The sequence below is a fragment of the Schistocerca nitens genome, chromosome 2 (genome assembly GCF_023898315.1).
Source record: "Schistocerca nitens isolate TAMUIC-IGC-003100 chromosome 2, iqSchNite1.1, whole genome shotgun sequence".
NCBI classification, from domain to species: domain Eukaryota; kingdom Metazoa; phylum Arthropoda; class Insecta; order Orthoptera; family Acrididae; genus Schistocerca; species Schistocerca nitens.
Window position 1 is genome coordinate 366,957,804 of NC_064615.1, and position 18,799 is coordinate 366,976,602.

The following is an 18,799-nucleotide window of genomic DNA, read 5'->3' on the forward strand; positions in this document are numbered from 1 at the left end:
TACTCTTCATTGAGGAGCTGCACTCGGGACTGAGTTCCACCTACTCTTCAGCACGGTCAAAATGGCAGGGCTCGTCCGGGATTTGAACCCGGGACCTCCTGCACCCAAAGCAGGAATCATACCCCTAGACCAACGAGCCACCTGCCCGCACCACTCAAGCTAATCACAAGTAGTGCATCTCCCAGGGAACACAAACTTTCACGTGAATTCGCAAGATAAGCGCTTTCTGCAGGCAGCACTCACCACTGATGAGAAGAATATTAAAGGCGCCGAATAAAAAGCGAAATAACTTCATCGAACTCTGCTTATGAACAGCCGGCAGTGCCTCAGTTTCCGTATGTGGTTTCTCAGGGTTAAGAGAAGGCGAATGCACTAAACAAAATAACATCGGGAAAGCAAGCACCAACTCATAATGAAAATATTGAAGAATATACTGCAAGCAAAACTTCCAGAAGACGAATACTGAAGACGCCACAGACAAAAGAATTATTCTATGCAGCAACGATCATCTAGGAAGCGTGAATTGCATGTGCCGCTCCACCACACAACTTCTTTTGATACTGTTTTACTTATTCTAAATTTTCATTACCTGATCGTCTCTAGAATACTGTGTGATTATCACGTGGTTTCCTCCTTCCAACAGCGATAGTGGTAAGTAAATCGACTACAAAATCTTTCAAAGTAGGTCAGACACCAAAAAAAAAAAAAAAAAAAATCGGAGCTGCGTGTAGCTCATGTCATTCTGCTTCAAAGGTAATTCAGCGGCTGGGAGTAGTGGCGTACTCCTGTAATCCAAGCTTCCGGGAGGCCGTTGTGTGGGAGAGATCTGGAAACAACTACAGATTCGGCCGTTTCACGAGCTCAGGAACGGCCGCGGTACTTTCATCGAGCTCTGCAGATCGACAGATGACAGTGTGGAAATTTCGGCAAGCGGTGGCTAAGGGTTAAGAGAAGCCGAACGCACTAAACACAAGAACGTCGGGAAACCGAAGCACGTAACTATAAGATTGCGGAATGCAGTGCAAAAGCAAAACTTCGAGAAGACCAACTCTGAAGCCATCGGCGCGCTAGGAGTTACTCCGCGCAGCAGCGATCATCTAGGAAGAGCGAGACGGGGGTGTCGCTCGACCACACAATAAATTTTTACTTAATCCAAATTTGCAATACCGGTTCGTCACTAGAATACTGCGCCTTGGTTCTTCCAAAAGCGATAGTAATAAGCACGTCGACTGCAGCGTCATTTAGGGTAGTGAGTCAGACATGGAGAGGATAAAAGGCGGGTGGAATGTGCAACGACAGGGGGCATTGCAGGGCGGGCGCCGACTCCTTGCGCTGTGGCGCCGGCGGCGGCCTGGAGGGGCTGGGGCTGCTGGTGCCTCCATGTAGAGCTGGCTGCCGCCGAGCCCAGGCGCCGTGCCGCTAACGAAGCGATCGCCTTTGGTGACATCTTTTGCAATAACGACTGCGCGAATCGACGGTATCTCGTAAGGAAAGAAAGAGCAGCAGATGCTGCTGAGGACTCTCCCTCGAGCGTTTCCGATGACTTCTTGAGCTCTTATTCGACATGGCATTCAGGCAGTCAAGGGTGGTGTCGATTGTTTCACACGAATGCGAAATACCGGCATTGTGCGTTTCCGCAAAGTGATTTTTACGCCACAATGGCGATCGTCCTACAAGTTGTATCACATGTGGAGGGCAGAGCGTAGCAGTTTCCGTGGTGTAGCGGTTATAACGTCTGCCTAACACGCACAAGGTCCCCGGTTCGATTGCGGGCGGAAACAAGTTTTCGTCGCACTCAGCAAGACACTTGCTACGATCTCTACTGTGACCATTTAAATCAACTTCAAACGTTCCACCAGCAGGGTGCACATGGCTCAAATGAAACTGTTTCAGAACTGGTTGTCGGATTTAGCGCTGACTTGGAGGCCTGGAAATGCGCGAAACAGCCGCCGCCATGCGGTTTGTTAGCACACCGTTGTACAAAACGCAAGGGCTCGTCCGGGATTTGAACCCGGGACCTCCCGCACCCGAAGCAGGAATCATACCCCTAGACCAACGAGCCTGTTCGTTCCGAAAACACACTGCATGTGAATGACGCCACCGTTGATGGTCTCACCATGTACGGCTGCAGCTCACCCAGCGTTCTCTCTGGCTGTCGCGGTTGGATTGTTTTCATCGACTTCTTGTACTATCGGAACCTCACGAATCGGAGGGAGCTCGTAGCCGATGCCCTTGCTAACACAGAAGGAAAACTGTTGCTACCACGAGTCTCCGGGTGGCACATCAGACGAACCGTCGTTTCCGTGGTGTAGAGGTTATCACGTCTGCTTTACACGCAGAAGGTCCCCGGTTCGATTCCGGGCGGGAACACAACAATTTTAATCCGTATATCGGATTTCATTTCCGGGATGACCTCACGGATGCGTATGCAGAGACAATCAATGTCATATTCTAGATGGATAGGGCGTCATTTTACTGTCAAATACTGTTGCTCTCTTATTGCACCGGTATTTGGTAACTGAGAACGCCCCTAGCTCCATTATGGCTGGCAAAATATACAACCCGGTTCTTCAGGGCTACTTCAGGTGCGCTTCCTACTGGCTATCCTGAGCTCGCGCTACTCGCCTTGTCACGGCTGTGACAAAGTGTGAAGGTAACTAATAATGAGAAACTCTTAGCCACGCTCAGTCTTACGTCCCACCCATTGGTTGTTGCCGTCGCTAGTAAGATGAAGGTAGACTGTCGCACAATCAAGCTGAATCTCCACTCACGGTGCACATATTCCGCAAAGACAACCTTGTTTTCCGTTGCAAGAAAAATTACCGTCTGCCTTTCTACCGAATTCCACCTACGTACTTTACTGGTGCCGGATTCTTGTTATATCCACGTGATATAACAGGCGTCTTACTCTTCATTGAGGAGCTGCACTCGGGACTGAGTTCCACCTACTCTTCAGCACGGTCAAAATGGCAGGGCTCGTCCGGGATTTGAACCCGGGACCTCCTGCACCCAAAGCAGGAATCATACCCCTAGACCAACGAGCCACCTGCCCGCACCACTCAAGCTAATCACAAGTAGTGCATCTCCCAGGGAACACAAACTTTCACGTGAATTCGCAAGATAAGCGCTTTCTGCAGGCAGCACTCACCACTGATGAGAAGAATATTAAAGGCGCCGAATAAAAAGCGAAATAACTTCATCGAACTCTGCTTATGAACAGCCGGCAGTGCCTCAGTTTCCGTATGTGGTTTCTCAGGGTTAAGAGAAGGCGAATGCACTAAACAAAATAACATCGGGAAAGCAAGCACCAACTCATAATGAAAATATTGAAGAATATACTGCAAGCAAAACTTCCAGAAGACGAATACTGAAGACGCCACAGACAAAAGAATTATTCTATGCAGCAACGATCATCTAGGAAGCGTGAATTGCATGTGCCGCTCCACCACACAACTTCTTTTGATACTGTTTTACTTATTCTAAATTTTCATTACCTGATCGTCTCTAGAATACTGTGTGATTATCACGTGGTTTCCTCCTTCCAACAGCGATAGTGGTAAGTAAATCGACTACAAAATCTTTCAAAGTAGGTCAGACACCAAAAAAAAAAAAAAAAAAAAAAAAAAAAAAAAAAAAAAAAAAAATCGGAGCTGCGTGTAGCTCATGTCATTCTGCTTCAAAGGTAATTCAGCGGCTGGGAGTAGTGGCGTACTCCTGTAATCCAAGCTTCCGGGAGGCCGTTGTGTGGGAGAGATCTGGAAACAACTACAGATTCGGCCGTTTCACGAGCTCAGGAACGGCCGCGGTACTTTCATCGAGCTCTGCAGATCGACAGATGACAGTGTGGAAATTTCGGCAAGCGGTGGCTAAGGGTTAAGAGAAGCCGAACGCACTAAACACAAGAACGTCGGGAAACCGAAGCACGTAACTATAAGATTGCGGAATGCAGTGCAAAAGCAAAACTTCGAGAAGACCAACTCTGAAGCCATCGGCGCGCTAGGAGTTACTCCGCGCAGCAGCGATCATCTAGGAAGAGCGAGACGGGGGTGTCGCTCGACCACACAATAAATTTTTACTTAATCCAAATTTGCAATACCGGTTCGTCACTAGAATACTGCGCCTTGGTTCTTCCAAAAGCGATAGTAATAAGCACGTCGACTGCAGCGTCATTTAGGGTAGTGAGTCAGACATGGAGAGGATAAAAGGCGGGTGGAATGTGCAACGACAGGGGGCATTGCAGGGCGGGCGCCGACTCCTTGCGCTGTGGCGCCGGCGGCGGCCTGGAGGGGCTGGGGCTGCTGGTGCCTCCATGTAGAGCTGGCTGCCGCCGAGCCCAGGCGCCGTGCCGCTAACGAAGCGATCGCCTTTGGTGACATCTTTTGCAATAACGACTGCGCGAATCGACGGTATCTCGTAAGGAAAGAAAGAGCAGCAGATGCTGCTGAGGACTCTCCCTCGAGCGTTTCCGATGACTTCTTGAGCTCTTATTCGACATGGCATTCAGGCAGTCAAGGGTGCTGTCGATTGTTTCACACGAATGCGAAATACCGGCATTGTGCGTTTCCGCAAAGTGATTTTTACGCCACAATGGCGATCGTCCTACAAGTTGTATCACATGTGGAGGGCAGAGCGTAGCAGTTTCCGTGGTGTAGCGGTTATAACGTCTGCCTAACACGCACAAGGTCCCCGGTTCGATTGCGGGCGGAAACAAGTCTTCGTCGCACTCAGCAAGACACTTGCTACGATCTCTACTGTGACCATTTAAATCAACTTCAAACGTTCCACCAGCAGGGTGCACATGGCTCAAATGAAACTGTTTCAGAACTGGTTGTCGGATTTAGCGCTGACTTGGAGGCCTGGAAATGCGCGAAACAGCCGCCGCCATGCGGTTTGTTAGCACACCGTTGTACAAAACGCAAGGGCTCGTCCGGGATTTGAACCCGGGACCTCCTGCACCCGAAGCAGGAATCATACCCCTAGACCAACGAGCCTGTTCGTTCCGAAAACACACTGCATGTGAATGACGCCGCCGTTGATGGTCTCACCATGTACGGCTGCAGCTCACCCAGCGTTCTCTCTGGCTGTCGCGGTTGGATTGTTTTCATCGACTTCTTGTACTATAGGAACCTCACGAATCGGAGGGAGCTCGTAGCCGATGCCCTTGCTAACACAGAAGGAAAACTGTTGCTACCACGAGTCTCCGGGTGGCACATCAGACGAACCGTCGTTTCCGTGGTGTAGCGGTTATCACGTCTGCTTTACACGCAGAAGGTCCCCGGTTCGATCCCGGGCGGGAACACAACAATTTTAATCCGTATATCGGATTTCATTTCCGGGATGACCTCACGGATGCGTATGCAGAGACAATCAATGTCATATTCTAGATGGATAGGGCGTCATTTTACTGTCAAATACTGTTGCTCTCTTATTGCACCGGTATTTGGTAACTGAGAACGCCCCTAGCTCCATTATGGCTGGCAAAATATACAACCCGGTTCTTCAGGGCTACTTCAGGTGCGCTTCCTACTGGCTATCCTGAGCTCGCGCTACTCGCCTTGTCACGAAGGATCAGGAAGAGGATGGAGTGGGTTTGTCAATGTTGTTCTTTTTATTTATTTAATTTTTATAAATTTTTTTTGTATTATAGATTTATTTTAGTTTCATTACAAAGAAAGATCCTACAACTGCCGTAGCCGAGCGTCCGTGTCGTCTTCTCGTCTGTTGGGAGGGGTTCCCCCCTATTCCGTCCGTAGAGGATCAATATGCTCCAGGATTCTTCTTCATTTTCAGCGTCTCATACCCGGAACGCCCCAGTGAGCAGGAGGATCCGCAAATAATGAACCTAAATAATTTGCGAAACGAGTTCTGTACTTCGGGTGGCGGCTGAAAGCTGCATGTGTCGTCATCAATAGGGACCAAAAGTCGAGTGTGCCTTTGGGAGCATCGCAAAATATGTAGTAAACGGCCATGCCTTTTAGCCAGTTAACGGCGTTCGTTCTGGTTGATGGAAAGTATACGTCGTCGGGGCGCAATACGTCATCAGGGGAGATAGACTCCGGTAATCGCCGCAAGAGTAATGCCAGCATGCGCTGCGTCAGTAGCCAGCACTCGCTGGTCGCGGCACACGTCAGACGGTGTGCATCCGAGTCAGCGACTGAGCATGTCGGACACAAGGGGTCGTCCGTCAGATGTATGGAATGTAACCTCTGACGAGTAGCAAACTTCCCATTCACAACCACGTACCACAATGAACGCACCGTCGTAGGTAGAAAAGGCGTGTGTACCGCTCGCCACACCGTATTCCAGGCAACTTCAGGATGTCTGTGGGTGACCGTATTTACAGGTTGCCGCTGCTGATAGAGGCGATAATAGTCTTTTGTGGTGGGCTTCCGTGTCGTCGGAAGTTCTGACCGTAAGTAGCTGAAGTCAATAAAGAAGTCTCTGATGTGGGTGAGTGCCGGTGAAATGTGTCCTACAGAAACCGGGGGATGCAGGGAGTGTGGTGCCACTTCCGCTATCAGAGTGCCCGTCAGAGTGGCGTGGGCAGAGGTCCACGTGCGACGCATAGTGTTGAGATAAAGCGATCGCGCACGGTTATATACATGAATTAAACCGATACCGCCCGCCCGCTGCGGCAGTGTCAGGGTGGCGTATCGGACTTTAAAAACCAGACCGGTGCTTACGAAATGTCCATATGCTGCTTGAAATCTGTCGGCCATCGTAGCTGTCAAGGGAAGGATATGCGCAAAATAGTTCAGTTTTGAGACAAGATAGGTGTTGACATAACGTGTTCTGAGGAGCATATCCAAGCGACGCAGTTTGTTGTCCTGCAGCAGAGCACGTGTCTGGTGTAGGATCCGGCGGTACGTAGCCGCCGCCGTGCGGCGGACATTGCTATAGAATTGCACTCCTAAACACTTGAGTACGGGCACCTTGTCAAAGGGCACCGCCGTTGTGTGGGAAATCCCCCCTCCGACATCCATGTATTTTGTCTTCTTCACGTTGATGACGCTCCCAGCGACCGCCCCGTACTGGCGTAGCCACTGTAGCGCCATGTGCATTTCATCCTCTGATCTGGCCAGGAACACCACGTCATCGGCGAATGCACCACAACAAAAGGTCACGTCCCGCAAGGAGATACCAGTTAATCGCTGCCGTAGACCATGTAAAGCTGGTTCAAGCGCTGCAGCAAATAATATGCCCGACAGGGGGCACCCTTGTCGCACTGACCGTCCAACGACAATGTGACCAGCCTGATAACCGTTGACCATCATGCGGGAGCGCGCTCCGTGGACCAGTCGAAGGACCACCTGTGCAGACTCCGGAGAGAGGCCCATGTGTTGCAAAACTGCGCGTAAGAAGCCGTGATCGACGCGGTCGAATGCGTGGTCAAAATCTACGGCGACAAGGGCGCCTCGAATTTTGCAGGCCGCGGTCAAAGCAATTACGTCGCGGTATGCTCCTAACGCCGTATGAATGTTGCTGACACCACCTAAGCATGTCTGATCGGTGTGGATGGCTTTCCCGATAGCGGTGTGGAGACGCGCGCGGAGGATACGGGCGAAGATCTTGTAGTCGTTGTTGAGGAGTGTGAGTGGGCGAAAATCCTGCCACCTACAACCACCATTCGGTTTCGGAACTGGGATCAAGATGCCTTCTGTGAATTCTGTGGGGACAGTGAAATCAGGGCGGATCAGGTCTTGAAACATTTGGAGCCACTTGTCACCTATAAGGTGGTAAAAAGTGCGGTAGAATTCCAGGGGTAAACCGTCCGGTCCAGGCGACTTGTTCGGTGCTCCACGTGCCAAGGCCGATGTCAGCTCGTCGGGTGTAATGGGCAGCAGCAGACTATCATCGGGTGCCACGTCCCGAGGGGCGGGAAAATCGTGCAAAGGCTCGTCATAATCACGAACATTTCGCGGATCTTCCATGTACAAGTTCCCATAGTGTCTGGCGAACGTGTGCGCGATGTCCGTTTGTGTCACTGCGCGCCCGCCGTCCTCCGTGTTTACCGCCGTAATGAGCTGACGTTTGCGGTGGCGCCTCTCGCGCACAATGTGATACACTGACGCTGTTTCGTTGGGGATACAGTCTTGCACTCGCGCACGGATGCGGACACCGTCTAGCTGCTCTGTCCTGATGCGAAGTAGACGAGCTTTGATGCGTTGTACGGACATCTGACGTTCGGGAGACGGCGGTTGCGTCGCCAGCTCACGTAACGCTGTATAGTAAAATTCCGATGTTGCCCTTTGCCAGTTCGATCTGTCACGCCCGTAGGCCATCAAGGTCTTTCGGAGGGCAGGTTTGACACATCCCAGCCACCACAGCAACGTGGAAGCATACAGAGGCAGGCGCCTGATACATCGACGCCACGTGTCAGTGACTGCTCGCCGACACGCTTCCTCGCGAAGGAGGGAGACGTTCAGCGTCCACGGGCCCCTGCTGCGTCTTGTGAGTTGTCGGGGCAAGGTGACAGTGCAGATGTACGCGAGATGGTCCGTGAAGGCCGTCGGCCTGAGTTCTGCATCACGGGTTGCTGTGCGGAGGGCACGCGAGACGTATATCCGGTCCAGACGACTAGCAGAATGGCTGGTAAAGTGCGTATATCCACTCTGGGTCCCATGATGTAAGAGCCATGTGTCGTGGAGCGCGAGGTCACGTATCAATGCTTGTAGAGCCGGGCATGGGACGTAATGCGGTATCTGGTCCTCGGGCCGCAGAACACTGTTAAAATCGCCGCCCACAATGTAATGGTCCATATTTCCTTGCAAAAGTGGGGCCAACTCCTCCGAATAGAAGACATGCCTGTCACCACGGTGCGAATTACCGGAGGGAGCGTAGACGTTAATGAGGCGCACTGCGCCAAGCGTGAGTGCGATGCCTCGCCCGTTCGGCAAGTACGTCGCGTCCGTCGCGTCTATGCCATCTCGGAGAAGGATGGCCGTTCCTCCTGCGCCATCACCTACGGGTAGGCTGTACGTGGTGTAGCCATATAGGTCTAAACACAGCTCGGGACGGACCTCCTGGAGAAGGGCAATGTCCAAGTCTGCCGCTCTGATCATGTCGTGCAACATGCGGGTCTTGACAGTGGAGTGGACACCATTTACGTTGACTGTTCCCACACGGTATGACTGAGACATATCAAGTGGCGGAGGCAGTGTGCCGGTGCAATCCCACAGTGATCTCACACACCACACACCACACAGCCATCCATCTGTATGCTGTGCATTACTGTGCCGTAGGAGTCCCTGACTGGCAGAGCCCTCCGGGCTCAATGTCAGCCATGGGCTCTGGTGGAGATATCGATGTTTGCTGTGCATCATCTGCCTCCATATCGTCTGCCCAATCACCAAGAGACGATTGTGATGTCATTGGGGGCTGGACGCTTTCACAGGAGCCTACATTTTGGGAGTCGACGCAGTGCGCCTCGTTTTCTGGGCCACCAGATTTAGGAGAGTGTTCCCTGTCTTCAGGCACCTTCTGGTGAATGATGCCACTGGAGTCCGTTGCAATTGTGGGCGGGTCAACGAAGTCGATGGCTTCCGCCAGCTTCACATTCCTGTCCTGTTCGTCAGCTGACAATCGCCTCTTCTTGTGTCGCTTGGGTGATTTTTGCTTTCGGGTCCGAGATTCGACATCCACTGGAGGGCGGGACTCGACACAGTCTCGGTCGCTAGGAACCCCTGTGTCTGATCCCGACAGTGACGGTGGCTGGGTGCCCACGACGCTGCGGTGGGCGGAGGCTGTAGGAACCTCTGCACCGTCGGGCTGCGGCGTCGTCGGCGGCTCTGACTCTCCAACGGAGCTGGCAGCGGCTTGAGGAGGGAGCAGGTTTTGATCATCCATCACATCATGTCGTGCCGCCTCCACATATGTTAGCGGGAGAGAGGTCATAGTGGATCGTTGGGGAAGTTCATTGCGGGGCACCTGAACGAGGCGACGCTGCAGACACTCAGTTCTAACATGGCCCTCCTGGCCGCAGCCCGAGCAGGTCCTCGGTTGTCCATCATATATAACAATTGCGCGGCAGCCACCAACGAAAATATACGATGGAACGTGCTTCTTAAGTTCTATGCGCACTTGTCGTACCCCGTTAAGGACAGGGTACGTTTCGAATGTGTTCCATTTCTCCTCCGTGTGGCTCAGAACTGTGCCGTATGGCCGCAGCGCATCAACGACTAGGTTGGCAGGAACTTCGAACGGTAGTTCAAAGATGCGCACGGTACGCACCCCCAGACCAGCATGGTCAACTCCTACCACGCTCACGTTACCGTCTGCGTGACAGAAGCGAAAGCCGTTTGCAGATCGTTGGAGTAGTCTGTCGCAGGCCGCTTCGTCAATCAGTTTGAGGTACACTGTGCTGGTTACAATAGACAGATGAATTCCTATCAGTTCTTGTGGTTCGATGTGCATGATGTCTCGTAGAAACCGTTCAATTTCATGGGCCTTCGGTCTCGTGTACGATGCGTTGAACGTTAGTTTGATTGTAGCTTTTCGATATGAGAACGCCATGTCGGGTCGGTACAGGTACTATACGGCAAGACAACGACGCGACCGCGCGCTAGCGGGTAAACAACACCACCTGCGGAGCACTGCCCGGCGTGCCTAGCCCGTCCGCACGGTAACACGGCTGAAAGCCGACTATGAACAGCCGGCAGTGCCTCAGTTTCCGTATGTGGTTTCTCAGGGTTAAGAGAAGGCGAATGCACTAAACAAAATAACATCGGGAAAGCAAGCACCAACTCATAATGAAAATATTGAAGAATATACTGCAAGCAAAACTTCCAGAAGACGAATACTGAAGACGCCACAGACAAAAGAATTATTCTATGCAGCAACGATCATCTAGGAAGCGTGAATTGCATGTGCCGCTCCACCACACAACTTCTTTTGATACTGTTTTACTTATTCTAAATTTTCATTACCTGATCGTCTCTAGAATACTGTGTGATTATCACGTGGTTTCCTCCTTCCAACAGCGATAGTGGTAAGTAAATCGACTACAAAATCTTTCAAAGTAGGTCAGACACCAAAAAAAAAAAAATCGGAGCTGCGTGTAGCTCATGTCATTCTGCTTCAAAGGTAATTCAGCGGCTGGGAGTAGTGGCGTACTCCTGTAATCCAAGCTTCCGGGAGGCCGTTGTGTGGGAGAGATCTGGAAACAACTACAGATTCGGCCGTTTCACGAGCTCAGGAACGGCCGCGGTACTTTCATCGAGCTCTGCAGATCGACAGATGACAGTGTGGAAATTTCGGCAAGCGGTGGCTAAGGGTTAAGAGAAGCCGAACGCACTAAACACAAGAACGTCGGGAAACCGAAGCACGTAACTATAAGATTGCGGAATGCAGTGCAAAAGCAAAACTTCGAGAAGACCAACTCTGAAGCCATCGGCGCGCTAGGAGTTACTCCGCGCAGCAGCGATCATCTAGGAAGAGCGAGACGGGGGTGTCGCTCGACCACACAATAAATTTTTACTTAATCCAAATTTGCAATACCGGTTCGTCACTAGAATACTGCGCCTTGGTTCTTCCAAAAGCGATAGTAATAAGCACGTCGACTGCAGCGTCATTTAGGGTAGTGAGTCAGACATGGAGAGGATAAAAGGCGGGTGGAATGTGCAACGACAGGGGGCATTGCAGGGCGGGCGCCGACTCCTTGCGCTGTGGCGCCGGCGGCGGCCTGGAGGGGCTGGGGCTGCTGGTGCCTCCATGTAGAGCTGGCTGCCGCCGAGCCCAGGCGCCGTGCCGCTAACGAAGCGATCGCCTTTGGTGACATCTTTTGCAATAACGACTGCGCGAATCGACGGTATCTCGTAAGGAAAGAAAGAGCAGCAGATGCTGCTGAGGACTCTCCCTCGAGCGTTTCCGATGACTTCTTGAGCTCTTATTCGACATGGCATTCAGGCAGTCAAGGGTGCTGTCGATTGTTTCACACGAATGCGAAATACCGGCATTGTGCGTTTCCGCAAAGTGATTTTTACGCCACAATGGCGATCGTCCTACAAGTTGTATCACATGTGGAGGGCAGAGCGTAGCAGTTTCCGTGGTGTAGCGGTTATAACGTCTGCCTAACACGCACAAGGTCCCCGGTTCGATTGCGGGCGGAAACAAGTTTTCGTCGCACTCAGCAAGACACTTGCTACGATCTCTACTGTGACCATTTAAATCAACTTCAAACGTTCCACCAGCAGGGTGCACATGGCTCAAATGAAACTGTTTCAGAACTGGTTGTCGGATTTAGCGCTGACTTGGAGGCCTGGAAATGCGCGAAACAGCCGCCGCCATGCGGTTTGTTAGCACACCGTTGTACAAAACGCAAGGGCTCGTCCGGGATTTGAACCCGGGACCTCCTGCACCCGAAGCAGGAATCATACCCCTAGACCAACGAGCCTGTTCGTTCCGAAAACACACTGCATGTGAATGACGCCACCGTTGATGGTCTCACCATGTACGGCTGCAGCTCACCCAGCGTTCTCTCTGGCTGTCGCGGTTGGATTGTTTTCATCGACTTCTTGTACTATAGGAACCTCACGAATCGGAGGGAGCTCGTAGCCGATGCCCTTGCTAACACAGAAGGAAAACTGTTGCTACCACGAGTCTCCGGGTGGCACATCAGACGAACCGTCGTTTCCGTGGTGTAGCGGTTATCACGTCTGCTTTACACGCAGAAGGTCCCCGGTTCGATCCCGGGCGGGAACACAACAATTTTAATCCGTATATCGGATTTCATTTCCGGGATGACCTCACGGATGCGTATGCAGAGACAATCAATGTCATATTCTAGATGGATAGGGCGTCATTTTACTGTCAAATACTGTTGCTCTCTTATTGCACCGGTATTTGGTAACTGAGAACGCCCCTAGCTCCATTATGGCTGGCAAAATATACAACCCGGTTCTTCAGGGCTACTTCAGGTGCGCTTCCTACTGGCTATCCTGAGCTCGCGCTACTCGCCTTGTCACGGCTGTGACAAAGTGTGAAGGTAACTAATAATGAGAAACTCTTAGCCACGCTCAGTCTTACGTCCCACCCATTGGTTGTTGCCGTCGCTAGTAAGATGAAGGTAGACTGTCGCACAATCAAGCTGAATCTCCACTCACGGTGCACATATTCCGCAAAGACAACCTTGTTTTCCGTTGCAAGAAAAATTACCGTCTGCCTTTCTACCGAATTCCACCTACGTACTTTACTGGTGCCGGATTCTTGTTATATCCACGTGATATAACAGGCGTCTTACTCTTCATTGAGGAGCTGCAACCGGGACTGAGTTCTACCTACTCTTCAGCACGGTCAAAATGGCAGGGCTCGTCCGGGATTTGAACCCGGGACCTCCTGCACCCAAAGCAGGAATCATACCCCTAGACCAACGAGCCACCTGCCCGCACCACTCAAGCTAATCACAAGTAGTGCATCTCCCAGGGAACACAAACTTTCACGTGAATTCGCAAGATAAGCGCTTTCTGCAGGCAGCACTCACCACTGATGAGAAGAATATTAAAGGCGCCGAATAAAAAGCGAAATAACTTCATCGAACTCTGCTTATGAACAGCCGGCAGTGCCTCAGTTTCCGTATGTGGTTTCTCAGGGTTAAGAGAAGGCGAATGCACTAAACAAAATAACATCGGGAAAGCAAGCACCAACTCATAATGAAAATATTGAAGAATATACTGCAAGCAAAACTTCCAGAAGACGAATACTGAAGACGCCACAGACAAAAGAATTATTCTATGCAGCAACGATCATCTAGGAAGCGTGAATTGCATGTGCCGCTCCACCACACAACTTCTTTTGATACTGTTTTACTTATTCTAAATTTTCATTACCTGATCGTCTCTAGAATACTGTGTGATTATCACGTGGTTTCCTCCTTCCAACAGCGATAGTGGTAAGTAAATCGACTACAAAATCTTTCAAAGTAGGTCAGACACCAAAAAAAAAAAAAAAAAAAAAAAAAATCGGAGCTGCGTGCAGCTCATGTCATTCTGCTTCAAAGGTAATTCAGCGGCTGGGAGTAGTGGCGTACTCCTGTAATCCAAGCTTCCGGGAGGCCGTTGTGTGGGAGAGATCTGGAAACAACTACAGATTCGGCCGTTTCACGAGTTCAGGAACGGCCGCGGTACTTTCATCGAGCTCTGCAGATCGACAGATGACAGTGTGGAAATTTCGGCAAGCGGTGGCTAAGGGTTAAGAGAAGCCGAACGCACTAAACACAAGAACGTCGGGAAACCGAAGCACGTAACTATAAGATTGCGGAATGCAGTGCAAAAGCAAAACTTCGAGAAGACCAACTCTGAAGCCATCGGCGCGCTAGGAGTTACTCCGCGCAGCAGCGATCATCTAGGAAGAGCGAGACGGGGGTGTCGCTCGACCACACAATAAATTTTTACTTAATCCAAATTTGCAATACCGGTTCGTCACTAGAATACTGCGCCTTGGTTCTTCCAAAAGCGATAGTAATAAGCACGTCGACTGCAGCGTCATTTAGGGTAGTGAGTCAGACATGGAGAGGATAAAAGGCGGGTGGAATGTGCAACGACAGGGGGCATTGCAGGGCGGGCGCCGACTCCTTGCGCTGTGGCGCCGGCGGCGGCCTGGAGGGGCTGGGGCTGCTGGTGCCTCAATGTAGAGCTGGCTGCCGCCGAGCCCAGGCGCCGTGCCGCTAACGAAGCGATCGCCTTTGGTGACATCTTTTGCAATAACGACTGCGCGAATCGACGGTATCTCGTAAGGAAAGAAAGAGCAGCAGATGCTGCTGAGGACTCTCCCTCGAGCGTTTCCGATGACTTCTTGAGCTCTTATTCGACATGGCATTCAGGCAGTCAAGGGTGCTGTCGATTGTTTCACACGAATGCGAAATACCGGCATTGTGCGTTTCCGCAAAGTGATTTTTACGCCACAATGGCGATCGTCCTACAAGTTGTATCACATGTGGAGGGCAGAGCGTAGCAGTTTCCGTGGTGTAGCGGTTATAACGTCTGCCTAACACGCACAAGGTCCCCGGTTCGATTGCGGGCGGAAACAAGTTTTCGTCGCACTCAGCAAGACACTTGCTACGATCTCTACTGTGACCATTTAAATCAACTTCAAACGTTCCACCAGCAGGGTGCACATGGCTCAAATGAAACTGTTTCAGAACTGGTTGTCGGATTTAGCGCTGACTTGGAGGCCTGGAAATGCGCGAAACAGCCGCCGCCATGCGGTTTGTTAGCACACCGTTGTACAAAACGCAAGGGCTCGTCCGGGATTTGAACCCGGGACCTCCTGCACCCGAAGCAGGAATCATACCCCTAGACCAACGAGCCTGTTCGTTCCGAAAACACACTGCATGTGAATGACGCCGCCGTTGATGGTCTCACCATGTACGGCTGCAGCTCACCCAGCGTTCTCTCTGGCTGTCGCGGTTGGATTGTTTTCATCGACTTCTTGTACTATAGGAACCTCACGAATCGGAGGGAGCTCGTAGCCGATGCCCTTGCTAACACAGAAGGAAAACTGTTGCTACCACGAGTCTCCGGGTGGCACATCAGACGAACCGTCGTTTCCGTGGTGTAGCGGTTATCACGTCTGCTTTACACGCAGAAGGTCCCCGGTTCGATCCCGGGCGGGAACACAACAATTTTAATCCGTATATCGGATTTCATTTCCGGGATGACCTCACGGATGCGTATGCAGAGACAATCAATGTCATATTCTAGATGGATAGGGCGTCATTTTACTGTCAAATACTGTTGCTCTCTTATTGCACCGGTATTTGGTAACTGAGAACGCCCCTAGCTCCATTATGGCTGGCAAAATATACAACCCGGTTCTTCAGGGCTACTTCAGGTGCGCTTCCTACTGGCTATCCTGAGCTCGCGCTACTCGCCTTGTCACGGCTGTGACAAAGTGTGAAGGTAACTAATAATGAGAAACTCTTAGCCACGCTCAGTCTTACGTCCCACCCATTGGTTGTTGCCGTCGCTAGTAAGATGAAGGTAGACTGTCGCACAATCAAGCTGAATCTCCACTCACGGTGCACATATTCCGCAAAGACAACCTTGTTTTCCGTTGCAAGAAAAATTACCGTCTGCCTTTCTACCGAATTCCACCTACGTACTTTACTGGTGCCGGATTTTTGTTATATCCACGTGATATAACAGGCGTCTTACTCTTCATTGAGGAGCTGCAACCGGGACTGAGTTCTACCTACTCTTCAGCACGGTCAAAATGGCAGGGCTCGTCCGGGATTTGAACCCGGGACCTCCTGCACCCAAAGCAGGAATCATACCCCTAGACCAACGAGCCACCTGCCCGCACCACTCAAGCTAATCACAAGTAGTGCATCTCCCAGGGAACACAAACTTTCACGTGAATTCGCAAGATAAGCGCTTTCTGCAGGCAGCACTCACCACTGATGAGAAGAATATTAAAGGCGCCGAATAAAAAGCGAAATAACTTCATCGAACTCTGCTTATGAACAGCCGGCAGTGCCTCAGTTTCCGTATGTGGTTTCTCAGGGTTAAGAGAAGGCGAATGCACTAAACAAAATAACATCGGGAAAGCAAGCACCAACTCATAATGAAAATATTGAAGAATATACTGCAAGCAAAACTTCCAGAAGACGAATACTGAAGACGCCACAGACAAAAGAATTATTCTATGCAGCAACGATCATCTAGGAAGCGTGAATTGCATGTGCCGCTCCACCACACAACTTCTTTTGATACTGTTTTACTTATTCTAAATTTTCATTACCTGATCGTCTCTAGAATACTGTGTGATTATCACGTGGTTTCCTCCTTCCAACAGCGATAGTGGTAAGTAAATCGACTACAAAATCTTTCAAAGTAGGTCAGACACAAAAAAAAAAAAAAAAATCGGAGCTGCGTGTAGCTCATGTCATTCTGCTTCAAAGGTAATTCAGCGGCTGGGAGTAGTGGCGTACTCCTGTAATCCAAGCTTCCGGGAGGCCGTTGTGTGGGAGAGATCTGGAAACAACTACAGATTCGGCCGTTTCACGAGCTCAGGAACGGCCGCGGTACTTTCATCGAGCTCTGCAGATCGACAGATGACAGTGTGGAAATTTCGGCAAGCGGTGGCTAAGGGTTAAGAGAAGCCGAACGCACTAAACACAAGAACGTCGGGAAACCGAAGCACGTAACTATAAGATTGCGGAATGCAGTGCAAAAGCAAAACTTCGAGAAGACCAACTCTGAAGCCATCGGCGCGCTAGGAGTTACTCCGCGCAGCAGCGATCATCTAGGAAGAGCGAGACGGGGGTGTCGCTCGACCACACAATAAATTTTTACTTAATCCAAATTTGCAATACCGGTTCGTCACTAGAATACTGCGCCTTGGTTCTTCCAAAAGCGATAGTAATAAGCACGTCGACTGCAGCGTCATTTAGGGTAGTGAGTCAGACATGGAGAGGATAAAAGGCGGGTGGAATGTGCAACGACAGGGGGCATTGCAGGGCGGGCGCCGACTCCTTGCGCTGTGGCGCCGGCGGCGGCCTGGAGGGGCTGGGGCTGCTGGTGCCTCCATGTAGAGCTGCCGCCGAGCCCAGGCGCCGTGCCGCTAACGAAGCGATCGCCTTTGGTGACATCTTTTGCAATAACGACTGCGCGAATCGACGGTATCTCGTAAGGAAAGAAAGAGCAGCAGATGCTGCTGAGGACTCTCCCTCGAGCGTTTCCGATGACTTCTTGAGCTCTTATTCGACATGGCATTCAGGCAGTCAAGGGTGCTGTCGATTGTTTCACACGAATGCGAAATACCGGCATTGTGCGTTTCCGCAAAGTGATTTTTACGCCACAATGGCGATCGTCCTACAAGTTGTATCACATGTGGAGGGCAGAGCGTAGCAGTTTCCGTGGTGTAGCGGTTATAACGTCTGCCTAACACGCACAAGGTCCCCGGTTCGATTGCGGGCGGAAACAAGTTTTCGTCGCACTCAGCAAGACACTTGCTACGATCTCTACTGTGACCATTTAAATCAACTTCAAACGTTCCACCAGCAGGGTGCACATGGCTCAAATGAAACTGTTTCAGAACTGGTTGTCGGATTTAGCGCTGACTTGGAGGCCTGGAAATGCGCGAAACAGCCGCCGCCATGCGGTTTGTTAGCACACCGTTGTACAAAACGCAAGGGCTCGTCCGGGATTTGAACCCGGGACCTCCTGCACCCGAAGCAGGAATCATACCCCTAGACCAACGAGCCTGTTCGTTCCGAAAACACACTGCATGTGACTGACGCCACCGTTGATGGTCTCACCATGTACGGCTGCAGCTCACCCAGCGTTCTCTCTGGCTGTCGCGGTTGGATTGTTTTCATCGACTTCTTGTACTATAGGAACCTCACGAATCGGAGGGAGCTCGTAGCCGATGCCCTTGCTAACACAGAAGGAAAACTGTTGCTACCACGAGTCTCCGGGTGGCACATCAGACGAACCGTCGTTTCCGTGGTGTAGCGGTTATCACGTCTGCTTTACACGCAGAAGGTCCCCGGTTCGATCCCGGGCGGGAACACAACAATTTTAATCCGTATATCGGATTTCATTTCCGGGATGACCTCACGGATGCGTATGCAGAGACAATCAATGTCATATTCTAGATGGATAGGGCGTCATTTTACTGTCAAATACTGTTGCTCTCTTATTGCACCGGTATTTGGTAACTGAGAACGCCCCTAGCTCCATTATGGCTGGCAAAATATACAACCCGGTTCTTCAGGGCTACTTCAGGTGCGCTTCCTACTGGCTATCCTGAGCTCGCGCTACTCGCCTTGTCACGGCTGTGACAAAGTGTGAAGGTAACTAAT

The 18,799-nt window shown here is 51.1% G+C and overlaps 14 non-coding genes across 14 annotated transcripts; 5 read left to right on the forward strand and 9 right to left on the reverse strand.

Moving 5' to 3' along the window:
* Window positions 1–67: 67 nt before the first annotated feature.
* On the reverse strand, window positions 68–139 carry Trnap-ugg (transfer RNA proline (anticodon UGG)). Its single transcript has one exon. It is a non-coding gene; the product is annotated as a tRNA-Pro (tRNA).
* A 1,851-nt stretch (window positions 140–1,990) lies between these two features.
* On the reverse strand, window positions 1,991–2,062 carry Trnap-cgg (transfer RNA proline (anticodon CGG)). Its single transcript has one exon. It is a non-coding gene; the product is annotated as a tRNA-Pro (tRNA).
* A 235-nt stretch (window positions 2,063–2,297) lies between these two features.
* Trnav-uac (transfer RNA valine (anticodon UAC)) lies at window positions 2,298–2,370 on the forward strand. The gene has a single exon. It is a non-coding gene; the product is annotated as a tRNA-Val (tRNA).
* A 602-nt stretch (window positions 2,371–2,972) lies between these two features.
* Window positions 2,973–3,044, reverse strand: Trnap-ugg (transfer RNA proline (anticodon UGG)). The gene has a single exon. It is a non-coding gene; the product is annotated as a tRNA-Pro (tRNA).
* Window positions 3,045–4,919: 1,875 nt separating this feature from the next.
* Window positions 4,920–4,991, reverse strand: Trnap-cgg (transfer RNA proline (anticodon CGG)). Its single transcript has one exon. It is a non-coding gene; the product is annotated as a tRNA-Pro (tRNA).
* A 235-nt stretch (window positions 4,992–5,226) lies between these two features.
* Window positions 5,227–5,299, forward strand: Trnav-uac (transfer RNA valine (anticodon UAC)). Its single transcript has one exon. It is a non-coding gene; the product is annotated as a tRNA-Val (tRNA).
* Window positions 5,300–12,319: 7,020 nt separating this feature from the next.
* On the reverse strand, window positions 12,320–12,391 carry Trnap-cgg (transfer RNA proline (anticodon CGG)). The gene has a single exon. It is a non-coding gene; the product is annotated as a tRNA-Pro (tRNA).
* Window positions 12,392–12,626: 235 nt separating this feature from the next.
* Window positions 12,627–12,699, forward strand: Trnav-uac (transfer RNA valine (anticodon UAC)). The gene has a single exon. It is a non-coding gene; the product is annotated as a tRNA-Val (tRNA).
* A 602-nt stretch (window positions 12,700–13,301) lies between these two features.
* On the reverse strand, window positions 13,302–13,373 carry Trnap-ugg (transfer RNA proline (anticodon UGG)). Its single transcript has one exon. It is a non-coding gene; the product is annotated as a tRNA-Pro (tRNA).
* Window positions 13,374–15,230: 1,857 nt separating this feature from the next.
* Window positions 15,231–15,302, reverse strand: Trnap-cgg (transfer RNA proline (anticodon CGG)). The gene has a single exon. It is a non-coding gene; the product is annotated as a tRNA-Pro (tRNA).
* Window positions 15,303–15,537: 235 nt separating this feature from the next.
* On the forward strand, window positions 15,538–15,610 carry Trnav-uac (transfer RNA valine (anticodon UAC)). Its single transcript has one exon. It is a non-coding gene; the product is annotated as a tRNA-Val (tRNA).
* Window positions 15,611–16,212: 602 nt separating this feature from the next.
* Trnap-ugg (transfer RNA proline (anticodon UGG)) lies at window positions 16,213–16,284 on the reverse strand. The gene has a single exon. It is a non-coding gene; the product is annotated as a tRNA-Pro (tRNA).
* Window positions 16,285–18,127: 1,843 nt separating this feature from the next.
* Window positions 18,128–18,199, reverse strand: Trnap-cgg (transfer RNA proline (anticodon CGG)). The gene has a single exon. It is a non-coding gene; the product is annotated as a tRNA-Pro (tRNA).
* Window positions 18,200–18,434: 235 nt separating this feature from the next.
* Trnav-uac (transfer RNA valine (anticodon UAC)) lies at window positions 18,435–18,507 on the forward strand. Its single transcript has one exon. It is a non-coding gene; the product is annotated as a tRNA-Val (tRNA).
* Window positions 18,508–18,799: the final 292 nt, after the last annotated feature.